Genomic DNA, 13,804 nt, shown 5'->3' with positions numbered 1-13,804 from the left:
TATGACTGCGTCCAATGTCTAACATCTAAATTAGCAAACCATTGTAAACATCTAGGGTTGGCCTTATGAAATTCGTCCATGCATTTATCAAACTTCCGAAATTGATATTTAGATCCTACACGGTTGCCAAACTTTTAAGCACATTGTTCTTGTACTTGTCATTGAAATTGTTTGCAACATGTCGTAAACGAAAACGATGGTGTGCATCTTCCTAAACATTATTGGGATTTTGAAGGCATATACAATTCCTTTGTGTCTATCTAAGATAAGACACATTCCAGATCATCTTCTATATACTACATGCTCCCACACATTTCGCAAAAACCAACCCCACGAATCAGCGCTTTCCTCTGGTATAATGGCGTATGTAGTGGGTAAACGTGTAATTAATAGATAAAATAATTTTCTATTCTTTTTCTCTTTTTTTCCTCATTGTTGCAACTTCTTCAAATTTATCATATAATTAAAAAAATGCAGAGGAAATCAAATATATGTTTATTGGATTGCAAACAAAAAAATAATAATAAGAATAATCAAATGAAATTAATAATAACAAAAATAATAATAATAATAATAATAATAATAACAATAACGACAACAACTTTTCATACTTTAAGTTTGTTAATGAACGTATCAAAGTGTAAAATTATATCTCCAATATTATAACTCTACAAAGATAGTAAACTAGTGTTCTTTTGTAATATAATTAAAACGAAAATTATAAAACTTATATAAAGAAAAAATATAGTATTGAATACCTCGAACAAGTGACTAGGCGAAGACATTAAAAGAAATGAGAAGTAATAAAAATAGAAGAATGACAGTAGATATGGAAGAAAAGATATTTTTTTTAATTGAAGAAGTAAAATGGAAGTCGTGAGAAAAGAGAAGAAGAAATGGTGCTTTTATAGAAGAAGAAATAAGGGGAGAGACATGAGTCTAAAGTGTCTCTCCAATAAATATCATGTCACTCTCTTGTCAAATTAGCCAACATTATTTTTTGTCTTTTTTGTGCCTAGCAGTATGTGAAATAATGGTAGAAGAAGTGAAATAATAGAAGAAGTCATATGGAAAAAGATGGGTTTAAAATAATAATAATAAAAATATAGAATGACTCCACTAAATGTAAAAAAAAAAAAAAAAGAACTCCTCTTACCTAATTTCTTTTAAAACCACCCTTTTTTCAGATTTAATTTCAAAACTACTCGGTTTCAAAAGGCTCGTAAACTTCCCTAACTTAATTAATTATAAATACACATATGTATAATTACTCATAATTTCACCAATTTAATCAATCAAAATCAAATCTTTAACAACACAAAAATGTTAAATTTGGATAAATTGTGTAAGTTTTGAAAATAATTATTGAAATATTTTAGTTTTAAAATTATTTATAAAAATATGTATTTGCATTGTCCAACCCAAGACATTGCTTTCTCTCTCCAATGTCTTGAACCCAAGACATTGCACTTTTTTTAATTTAAATTTTTACGTGCTTGTTCTTTCCCCATTTGTATTCCTTTAAATACTTTTGTAAAGAATTTAAATTTTTTTATTCACTTTCTCCTTCCAATATGAGAAATTTGGATGAATATTTCTAAATAGTTAAATAATTAGATGAATCATTTTTTAATAATGACTCGTAATTAAAAAAATTAAATGTAAATTAAAATATTTTTTAATAACCAAATTACATTCATTTAAATGATCAAAGAAAATCAATGTGTTTCACAACCTAGACAGCGTGGATTTCGAGCTAGTTGTCGCCGTCGACTCTAAACTCTATGTTGTTTTGGCTCCTCTTGGTTTTTTGATTCTTGTTGGTACTCTTGTAGATCTGATACCTCTGCGGGTGTTTCATAGTACAAATATTCGTTATATTTTCCATGGCCACGTTCGTGTCCATGTATGTAAGAAGTTGATAGACCGACATCCATGTATGAAGACGATGGACTGTCCATGTATGAAGACGAAATAATATAATAGACAGGTTGAGAAATACTATATTGGAAATGATATACAGATTGAGAATAAATATATTGGAAATAATAAATATATTGGAAATAATATAAAATAATATATTGAAATAATATAAAATAATATATCGGATATAATATAAAATAATATATCGGATATAATATAAAATAATATATCGGATATAATATAAAATAATATATCGGATATAATATAAAATAATATATCGGATATAATATACAAGTCGAGAAATAATATGAAATAAATATCAAACCTAACAAACTATTCTGTCTTTTTTTACAATAGCCAAATTAAATCAATTGGCTTAAACAAATCTAATCAATTAACAATAGCCAAATTAAATCAATTGGCTTAAACATAACAAATTTAAAGAATATAGAATAAAATGGCCTAAATCTAACAAATTTGAATCAATTGGCCTAAATCTATTAAATTTGAAGCAACAATAAATTCCATTGACCTAAATCTAACAAAATTATAAGCTCAAATAACCTAAATCTAACAAATTCGAAGCACATTGAAATTAATTGACCTAAGAAACAATAAATTCAATTGACCTAAATTTGAACTATCAATAAAAGCAAACACAGTAAACCCAATTGGCCTAAATTTGAAGTAACAATAAAAGCACAGTAAACCTAATTGGCCTAACCCTAACAAAATTAAAGTTCCCTTAAAATTAATTAACGAAATTACAACAAAAACAAATTTGAAAAACTACATCCTTATAATTGATCACACTCTCAGAAGGGAAAGGAAAGGAAGGAAATTAAAAAAAAAAAACATTTGAAGAACAATTTGACAGAATAGTTTTACTTTTTTTCAACCCTCAAAAGGAAAGGGAAAGAGAGAAAATTAAAAGAAAAATACCTTTGACAGAATAGTTTCCTTAGCTTTTTTCGATCCTTCCAATCAATCTCAAACGTACCCTCCAGAAAAAAAATTCTCCTTTGTTTTTATAGTGGAGAAGGTAGAGTGAGAGAGAAAATTGAGTTAGTTGAGGGAAAATAGGGAGGAGAGTGGAGAAGGTGGGTGTGGAGAGAAAATTGGGTTAGTTGAGGGAAAATAGGAAAGATAGTCGAGAAGGTGGGAGTGGGAGAGAAAATTGGGTGAGTCGAGGAAAAATAGGGAAGAAACTCATATTCATTTTTTTTGTTTTTGTTTTAAAAAGAAAAAGTTAAATTCAAATTCAAATCCAACTTTCAAAATAAAATAAAAAATAAAGTAAAATAAATAAAATAAAATAATAAATAAAGGACAAAATGTTGTATCTACAAAATAATGTTCTTAGAAGATTACCCCTCCATTGGATCAAAAAATATTTCTTGTAGACAAAGATAATCAATTGAATTTTGCACTTTAATTTTCTATACAAAATGTATCTTGCATACTAATTCAACAATCAAGAGTAAATTAAAAGATTGTTTCATAGAGATCACATAAAATTGACTTCGTTCTTGAACAAAAATTAAAGAATCAACATACTAAATTAGAAGAAAAATGGAAGAAACTCTCAAATAAATTGAATGCCCATGATCCTCTTACCCCTTAGAAGATTACCCCTCTATTGGAATAAAAGATTGATGGAATATTTTTTAGAGAAAAAAATGAAGATGGGAGAGTTCTGAAAAAATGATATTCAAAGAGAATTTGGGTGAAAATTGAAGTTGGATTTACCAATGGATCAAATATAACTGAAAATTGATTAAGATTTACAGAAAAATGAGTTATATATAGAAAAGAAATGAAAATAACCGCTTCATGGGTTTCGAACTCATAACTTTAGGGCCAGGCGCGCACTCAATTTGACAGAAAGGAGAGGATTTTCGGAAAGTTGTTATATATTTACAAGATTTCCATTGAAAATATGTGAGAAAAAATGATTTGCAGGCTATGAGATTCGAATACACGACATCAAAGGCACCCACGTGAGGAGAAGACGACATGTGACATGCGTAGATTAGCTGAAGAGTGGAAAAGGTGTAGGCGTGAAGTCTTTCGAAAATGGGGAATAAAGGAATATGCTCGGCTGGGATTCGAACTCACGACCTTGAATGTCAATGATTTGTTGATAATTAACGACGTTTTAAATGTGTCAAGAAAAATTAAATTATGTCAATAAATAATTTTCAACGACACAACTGTACCTCACCCCATCTTTTTTATTTTCAACGACATAATACCTTGATTAGTAGTGTCATTAAAACCCATTTTTCTAGTAGCCGGGGGAGAAGAGAAATCGGAGCAGCCAAGATTCTTCGACAGTAGTCTCTTAGATTGGTGGGTTCGACAACAGTCTCTTAGATAATGTTTGCTTGTTCGACGGTATGAGATTAGTGGGTTTGACGACAGTCTCTTAGATTTGGAGATGAGTTACGTTGTTTCCCCTTTTTTGGTAGGGAGAGAGAGAAAAGATTGAGGAAATTGTAAAACTCTTTTTGAATGTCGAGCGAAGAGGGAATTGAATTTTTTTGAATTTTTGGTTTTCTTTATTTTAAATTTTATTTAATGACACAAAGAATTTGTCGTTAATTAACGACATTTAAATGTGTCAAGAAAAATTAAATTGTGATAATAGAATTGTGTCAAGAAATAGTGTGTCACTTCTATTTTCAACGACACATTTTACTCCTACCCTACCCCTTTTTTATTTTTAACGACACAATGTTTTGATTTGTAGTGTCGTTAAAACCCAAATTTGTACTAGTGGTCCCCTATGAACTGGTGGAGGTACAATAGGTAGATCGTCCATATTGTGAATCTTCTCCATGTACCTCTCATTATTATTACATACATCAAGTCCTTGTTGTGGATTATCTGCAACATCAAGAAGTCTTGCGTTGTTCGATTTTTGTAAATTGTAAAAAAAATAGAAATATTTAATTAAATAAATAATTTAAGTAACTATACAATATTTAATATGTACTAGATGACCCACGGCTATTCCTAGTCGAGTGATGTAGAGTCTTGTAATATTATTATACCAGTGGATGTATTCTTGAGTTACATCTATATCATATTGCTGAATTGAAACTCCTATCGCCATAAATCTTATACGAGATCGTCATTGCTTACCAAATGTGCAACCTTGTTTAACCAATCCATAACTCTCAAGTCAATGTTATGCAGAAGTGGCTCAGTATTGCATTTTAATGGGATATTTTGTTTAAGATCGAATTTTCTGAGTACTCTATCAGGATGATGCTACTCACCAATATGAAAACATATGAGAGGACTGATAGTCCTCCAAATATCGATCGTTCTTACAAAAATTTGACTAATTATCGATTATATTTTTGTAAGGCTCCCAAATAATCTGAAACATCACACATTACATTAAAATTTCAGTAATTTCGTACCTGATTACGTTGAAGAAGGTTAAACATGTACCTATATTGATTAATGACATGAGTAGCTGATCTGGTTACATAAAATTTGTCTCTTCATCTGTATTAATAAAGTAATATTTAGATTTTGAATTAATTATATCACTCATCTAGTATTAAACTATTTTTGATATAAATTAAAATAAAATAGCATACTGTGAATCGTGTGCTCATCCAGGTAGTAGATGATCGTTTGCATGTCTAAGTTGTGGAGCTATTGTAGGTAATCGTTCCTAAGCCCATATTTGAAGAAATATCAATCGGCCAACAATGTCATGAACATCTCGCATTGATGCTTTACATAGTTGTCTATACAACCATGCCAAGCACGCTCCACCTTATGAGTCTCGACTCGCCTCATGTAAATCACCCAATAATGACAAGAACATTAGGTGCACAAAATTATTTGATTTATCAGAAAATAGACTTTCACCCATCAATTGTAAAATGTATGCTCTTGCATATCTGATGACGATTTCCTCTTTTGCATCATCATCAAGTCCTAGAAATTGTGTCGCTAACCACGTGAGACTTAATCTTAATCCCTTTGGGGCTGTTTGGGGTTAAGATAATCAATGTGGGGTTAGCTTATCCCAACCCTAACCCTCGTTTGGCCCAAGGATTATGGAAGCCCTAAAACTAGGGTTTCTATAATCTCCGTTTTATCCCTACCCCATTCGAAAACCACTGTGCCAAAAACCCCTCCCATTTCTTTCCCTTTAACCCATATTTACTCCGCCTTCAATCTGTCTTCAAATTTTTGATTCTCTTCTTCTTCCACTTTTTATTTCTGTGGTTTATTCTTTTTCCTATTCTCTGCCATTTTTTGCGTCAATTCCTTGAAATTTTCGTCAATTATTTTTGCCGAAGACCCCTCCCATTTGTTTCCTGTTTCACTCTTCCCTCAATTCGTGTAGAAATTTTCGATCGTCTTTTTCTTCTATTTTCGATTTTTTGGTTTCTTCTTCTCCCTATTTCTCTTCCATTTTTGTTTTACATCGATTCCAAAGGAAGTTTGATACATTTCTATTGATTGATTTATTTTCTATTTTCGTGTACTGATTTTGATTTATATTGTTGTGATTCATCTTTTCTTTATGCACTTGACAAAGTGATTTTTTATTGTTTCTATTGGGTGATTTGGTCCCTTGTACATATACTTTCTTTGGTCTCAAAATTATGAATTCTCATGACTTCTTCACTATCATCAAAAATAAAATTTTCCAAGTTTACTTTACTCACTGATATGTTTGGAAAAAAAATAATTTATTTGTAGAATTATTTTGTCCCTTCAACATATTGTGTTATCTTTTCTTGCTGTACTTTTTGCGTAGCTTCCAATATGCTTCCTTAAACCCTTTGATTATGCTTGGACTTATCTTTTAGCCTGATTTTGCAGAGATTCCCTCTGCCTTTTTTGGTGTGATCATTTATGTCATCATCTACTCCCTCATCTGCCCCTATATAAAACCCATTTCCTCTTTTCATTTACCACTTGCATTTCTCATTGGTTGTCTTCTTCCTTTGTTTTGGAAATTTCTCATTCATAGGTAAATGCTTCTAACCTTTCCATACTTTTGTCTATGTTTCTACCTCGTTTTCTCACATATGTTTCTGCCTTGTTTTCTCACCTACATTCCATATTTTCTTTTGGTACTCACGTATGTTTCAGCCTTCTTTTCTAAGTACATTCCATATTTACATATTTCCTTATACGATTCTTCTGTCTTATGTAAATTATTTTGTTTCCTTCTCTTCTAATATATGTTTCTTCTATATTAATGTACCTTACTAAGTGTTTTTCTGTCTTATGTACTTTTTTTTCTTTCTTTGTCTTATAGTGTATGTTTCTTTCCATATAAATGTACCTTCTGTAGTTGCTTCTGTGTTATGTACTTTCTTTTCCTTCTCTTCTAATATATGTTTAGTTGCATATTAGTGTACCTTACTTATTTTGAAAAATTTTGAGTGATGTTTCGATCACTATGAATCTACTCTTAATGTTGTTAGATAACTTTACTTATTGTTATTCATTTTCCTTCATGTCTTATGTGCATTCTGTACCTTCTACTTTAGCTCCTTATATGCTCTGTTCTTTGTTTTTCTTTCCTCCTAACTGATGTTTTCACAACAATGAAATCAGGTTCAACTTATTGAACCGATTTCTAAACTCTTAGATTGCTTAACATGTATTTTGAAAAATCATTTTTATGTTTGAATGTTGTTTTTTTAATGTACATGTTTGAATCTTCATTTCGGGTCTTTGCTTCTACGTACATGTTTTTTTTAAAGTACATGTTTTTTTCTTCATTTCTGCTGCATTTAAAATACTTGTCCTATTTTCAGCGTTTGTCGTTTCGTAACTTCTTTACTTGTTTATGCAGATCGTTCGTGGTCATCCCACCCTTGTAAGTGGTACTACAGATTAGCTGTTTATAGATTCAAAGTTCCTATTGTATTGCTTTTGTTTCATTACAATTAAAATAATGTAACTTATTTCTATTTGTAGCGTACAAACTATCAGTTTTGTAATTAATTTTCTGCATGGAAATTTCATCTATTTAATAAATTTCTTATTGTTTTGTTTTATTCTATGCTTACAAAGTTTGAAATTTGTGTTATTTTTTGACATCCACGGTGAATACATTTTCTTTTGAAAATTACCATCCCAATGTCAAGATTTTCACTAGTATGACTCACTTTAGTGTAACCAATTATTTGACTACAACCTTTTTTTTACAAAATACTTTTCTAATACCTTATCATAACAATCATAGCCATAAAACGTAAATTTCGTTTATTGAAACGTAATAGAAATGAGAACATGGACATTTTTTAAAAAGTTAAAAAGTTTGAAATGGTTGTTTTTGAAATATGCCCCTAAGTTGTCTAAATAATTAAATTAAGGGAAATTGTATTGGGTGTCACAATAAAAATCTAATTTAACAATATTAGCACTAACCTTTTCAATTTTGCAAATATAGCAACTTTTTACTTTTGGTTGATATTTCTTAATTTATTTTTTTCATTATTCCAAAATTGTCCTTATTTGCTATTTGTTCTTCCTCTTTCGTTTTTCTTTGTTGTTCTCCTTCATTTTTCGTTTTCTTCTTCTCTTCTTTGTCATTATTCTTCACCTTTTCTCCTATTCACCTACTTCTCTTCTCCTCATCTTCTTCTGCCTCTTCTCTATCGTTCTTCTCCACCATCCTTCTCTTCTCTCTTCAGTTTCATTCTTTTAGATTTCTCCGTTTTCCTTGGCTTTTTTTTTATCATCTTCTCTTCGTCTTCTTCTCCTATTCTCCTCATTTTTTCTTCAGGAAAACAAAAATTATATATGTATTTCTTTCCCTTTTTTGAAGTCCTAATATTATTTTTGTGAATTGCTCATATATTATTTATTAAAATTAGGGCTACAATTTAATCTTCCTCATTTCTTTTATTTGTTCCTAATATTTTTTATCGAAATGAACTTCGTAGTTGATTGATATACTTCTATTTTTTTATAATTTGTATCAGTTTTTTATATAAGTGGTATGATATACTTATATTTATATGTATTAGTTGATTGATATACTTACTACGTGTTTTTTATTTTTTCAAAAGTTTTGCAGTTCATTGTAGTTATGGTTAAATTGACAGTAATTGTTTTTTCAGAGTTGTCAATGGGATGAGCAACATTACTACGTGGATTACAAAACAAACTGTGTTTTGGTTGATGGAGTGATATCATCATTTGATTCTTTTGTGAACTTGATTCATACTGAAATTCAGGTTGAGTCATGTATTGAACTTTTAGTTTTAATTTGTTGACTATAGGTGATAATGATGTTCAACGTGTTATTAAGATTGTAAACATACCATAACAACTGTATCGACAATACATAAAGTGTATCATGCTTAGTGCATCAGGTGTATTTAATTAATTGAGTGTATCAACAGTTTCACAAGTGTATCAACAACATATCAAGTGTTTCAAACTAATAATATGTATCAATGAAGTTTAACAAGTGATTAAGTGTATTACATCTATCAAATGTATTAGCAAACAAACAAGTGTACCAACGATATATAAAGTGTATCATTCTTAGTGCATCAAGTGTATTTAATTGATTGAGTGTATCAATAGTTGAGCAAGTGTATCAACAACATATCAAGTGTTTCAAACTAATAATATATATCAACAAAGTTTAGCAAGTGATTAAGTGTATTAAATCTATCAAGTGTATCAGCAAACAATAACAAATGTGTTGACGATATATAATGTATATCAACGATATATAAAGTGTATCATTCTTAGTGCATCAAAGTGTATTTAATTGATTGAGTATATCAACAGTTGAGCAACTGTATCAACAACATATCAAGTGTATCTAATTAATAATATGTATCAATGAAGTTTAGCAAGTGATTAAGTGTATTAAATCTATCGAGTGTATCAGGAAACAATAACAAGTGTATCAACGATATATAAAGTGTATCATTCTTAATGCTTAAAGTGTATTTAATTGATTGAGTGTATCAACAACATATCAAGTGTTTTAAACTAATAATATGTATCAATGAAGTATTAGAGAGTAAAAAAAAGTGTACGAGTAGTACATCAGCAAAACAAATCAGGTGTATCAACGGTATATATTGGTTTATCAACCGTATATATTGGTATCAGTAATGACTGAAGGGTAGCTTCGTAATTTCGTATTTTTAAAATGCTGGTTGGCTTTAATTTTGCTATTTTTGCAAATGTAAAAATGATGTGTTATGAGCCTAATTTATGATACTATAATTGTCATATTTGCAAGAGCCCCTTAAATTAACTACATTTGAGACGTAATTTATTTCAAATTTCACCACATTTTAAAACTTGTTTAACTAATTGTCCTAAGTTGTGAAGAAAATTAAACTTTGACGATTAAAAACATAGTGAAGTAGTAATTGTAGCATATTCTATTTTAAAAATAGTTAATTCACTATGACACATACTTGTAGAACTATAGTTACATTTTTAAAAAATTTAACCGCTACATCCTTTTAAAACAAGGTTTCAAAACTATGTACTGATTTCAGTCACTTCTTGTCATTCGCTAGCTTTTCTCTATCTTTACCTCTACCTTTGCCTGAAAGAAATTAAACATTTAAAGAGTGAGCATAAAAATATACTTAGTAAGGGACCTACTACTAGTCTTGCTAGGTGTTTGTTAACTTTCCTATTAGAGTTCTATAAAGAAGTACCCTTAAACTGGCGCGTTCCTGAACACGTCCAATTTGTGATCCTGTAGGAACATCTCTGGTCTTCGGTGAACCCAAAGGAACACCTAGGACAAAGTTGATCTTCGGTGAACACGAAGGAACACTTAGGACAAACTGGTGTTTAGTGAACTCGAAAGAAACACTAAGACAATCGGGCTGTGAGTGACCTCGTTGAGTTACTTATATACATATCATTCATACTGGACCGGTGATCTTGTCGAACTACACAGTCATAAAAATGTGGTGATCCCGAGGGACATCCATATGGATATGACTAATAGATAAAATTAATTGAACACCCTATCCATAACATGTAGCATAACATAACATCATAAGCATGACATAAATATTAATCATAACGTTCTAATTCATGAGATTAATATTTCATTTATTAACATCGTCAATCATTATCATCAACATAACTCATTCATCAATACATTATGTATTTTAGCTACATCAACGCATAATGGAAAATTTCATGCAAGCTCTTACTTTAGTTCGAAGGTCTAGTAGGAAAATCTCTTACCTGGAGATTAGCTTAATCCAAAAAAATATAATCCTGACGGCAAGGTCAAGCTTTCCAAAAGAAGTCCTAAACAATAAGGGTAAAAATATACTAAGTTTAATAACTTAATTAACAGTTGCTTCAGGATCCAAAAATTCATTTAATTCAACTTATCCAAAGTTGAGGTCGAATCCAATTCCACCTTAATTTAGAAAAAATTCCACAGCACCAACTCCCAATTTGATCTAACCAGTCCTTTATGAAAAATTATCCAATTTAATCCAAAATTAAATTATTTAGGATCCAAACTAAATTTTTGTTGGACATTAACCAAAACCCAATCAAACTTACAAAACTTACCGAAATAGATGGAGAAAGAACAAAAAATAAGCTTGTGGCTTGGCTAAAGGGATCGGACTCGGCTGGAGGCAGAAGGCAGCTAGGCGGCTCGGGTAGACGACTTAACTAGCTTGTAAGAGAGAAGCGGCTCAAGTGAACGACTTGCGTAGCTCGAGCGGACAGCTGACGAAGAAGCGACTCGGGTTGGGCTCGACTAAGACACCCGTGCAGCTCGGCTTATGCAAAGATACGGCTCGACTGATGCGGATGATTAGCTAGCGATTAATGAAAAGCGGCCGATGCGATGGATGCGAATCGACTGCGACGCTTAGTGGAAACGTGATGGAAGGCGGATGACTAATGAGACAAGCAACAAAGAACAGACGGACGGCACAGTCGTAAGTGACGCGCGACAATCGACTTGCGACGCGCGATGATCAGCTTGTGGCTTGCAACGGTTGACGACAAGAAGAATGGATGGCTGCTGAATGGAGACAGGTGGTGGCGGCAGTGGACTTAATTGAAATTTGAGAGGTTAGGGTTTCTTTTGTGAGGTTTAGGGTTTCACAATGAAAAAGATACAGTGCACAACTCCCTATGAGGCCTATTAAATAAAAATAATAATAATATTATTATTATTATTACTACTTTTATTTTTTCCTTCTTCTCTCAATCTTTTCCAAATAAACCAATCATATCTTCTCTCACTTCATTTAAAACCAATCAAATCTCTTTTTTTAAACTCAAATATTCTCTCTGTTCAATATCTTCCCAACAAATCATCACCTTTTATCTTCTTTTATTCTTTTCTCCCAAAATAATTATATCTTTTCTCAAATAATTATATTATTCCCAATAATATAATTATTCTTATCATTTTCACAATTTAATTATATATAATTAATTAATTAATTAATTAACTTCATCAAATATAAGTCCACCAAAAGTTCCAAATTTCAAAATAGTTAATTAAATATTTTTCCAACAATATCTAATTAATTCTAATTGCTCCAAAATCAAATAATTTTGACAACTCATTAAAATAACATCCAAAATAATTTCAACATGGTCAAAATTAAACTTAAGATAATTAAAATTAAAATTACCTTATTTTAGGGCGTTACAATCTATGTAAGTGAATGTATTTAATTTGATGGTAATTCATGTTCACGCCCATCAAAGTCAAACTCATTGTCCTTATCTGTTCGAAAGTCCCTATATTCATTATTAGCCACTATTTCTTTATCATCATATACCAGCAATGCAGCTGGTTCAAAGTCAGGGTCAATAACCTAAGTTCATTCTTCGAACTGACCAAATGGTTTAGAATTCAGGTTTATAGCCAAACCCACTCTACTCACATTGACATATAGATGCACCATGTTCGAGATTGACATTGCAATTGAAAACATAGTTTTTATTGCTTGTTCATTTGGTAGGAAATGACATAAATCTTATTAGAGTCCCGAGGGAGTTAGATTTGGATGTCTATATATAATTTCTATATGATTTATGCATAATCTATATCAATAGATAATCCTACGATTTCAATAAATTGTTCAAAGACAATTTTACTGTTCACACTTATTGTAAAACCTCCACAAGCTGGTTAGTCATAATCGACTCCATTAACCACCATCAATCATATTACCATTTATAAACAATATAAATCCCAAAAATTTGTCTGCCATTTTCTAAAAAAAAGAAAAAAAATGAACAATATATTATAAATATATAAAACAATCATAGCTACTATTTATTAAGATAACTCTATATATATATATATATATTAAATTTTATTTAATTAAAATCTAACAAAAATTAAAATAATAATTAAAAAATTATCTTTAATTATTTAACAACAAAATCTAACAAAATTATGTTTAATAAAACTAACAACATTTGACAATTTTATTTTAATTAATTAAACACAAATCTAAACTCCTTAAATTTAACAAAGAATAACAACAATTAAAATAATAATAACAAAATTTTGTTTAATTATTTAACAATGAAATCTAACAAAATTAGATTTAATTAATTAAGCATAAATCTAAACCCTTAAATTTAACAAAATGTAATAACAATTAAAATAATAGTAACAAAATTATGTTTAATTCTTTAACAATAAAATCTAACAAAATTATGTTTAACAAAACTAACAAAATTTATCAAAATTATGTTTAATTTAAACATAAATCTAAACTCCTTAAAATTAACAAAAACTAACAACAATGAAAATAATAATAACAAAATTATCTTTAATTATTTAACAACAAAATCTAACAAAATATATTTAATTAAACATAAATCTAAAATCCCTTAAATT

General features: G+C 29.9%; 1 long non-coding RNA gene across 1 annotated transcript; it reads right to left on the bottom strand.

Annotated features, from left to right (window-relative positions):
• Positions 1–1,650: 1,650 nt before the first annotated feature.
• On the bottom strand, positions 1,651–2,918 carry LOC127148209 (uncharacterized). Its single transcript, XR_007819015.1, has 2 exons — positions 2,866–2,918; positions 1,651–1,953 (listed from the first exon to the last, which is right to left on the bottom strand). It is a non-coding gene; the product is annotated as an uncharacterized LOC127148209 (long non-coding RNA).
• Between the last annotated feature and the right edge of the window lie 10,886 nt (positions 2,919–13,804).

Source organism: Cucumis melo, chromosome 2 (assembly GCF_025177605.1).
Source record: "Cucumis melo cultivar AY chromosome 2, USDA_Cmelo_AY_1.0, whole genome shotgun sequence".
Lineage (NCBI taxonomy): Eukaryota > Viridiplantae > Streptophyta > Magnoliopsida > Cucurbitales > Cucurbitaceae > Cucumis > Cucumis melo.
The sequence above is the reverse complement of the archived record's forward strand: the minus strand, read 5'-3'. Positions and strand labels throughout refer to the sequence as shown.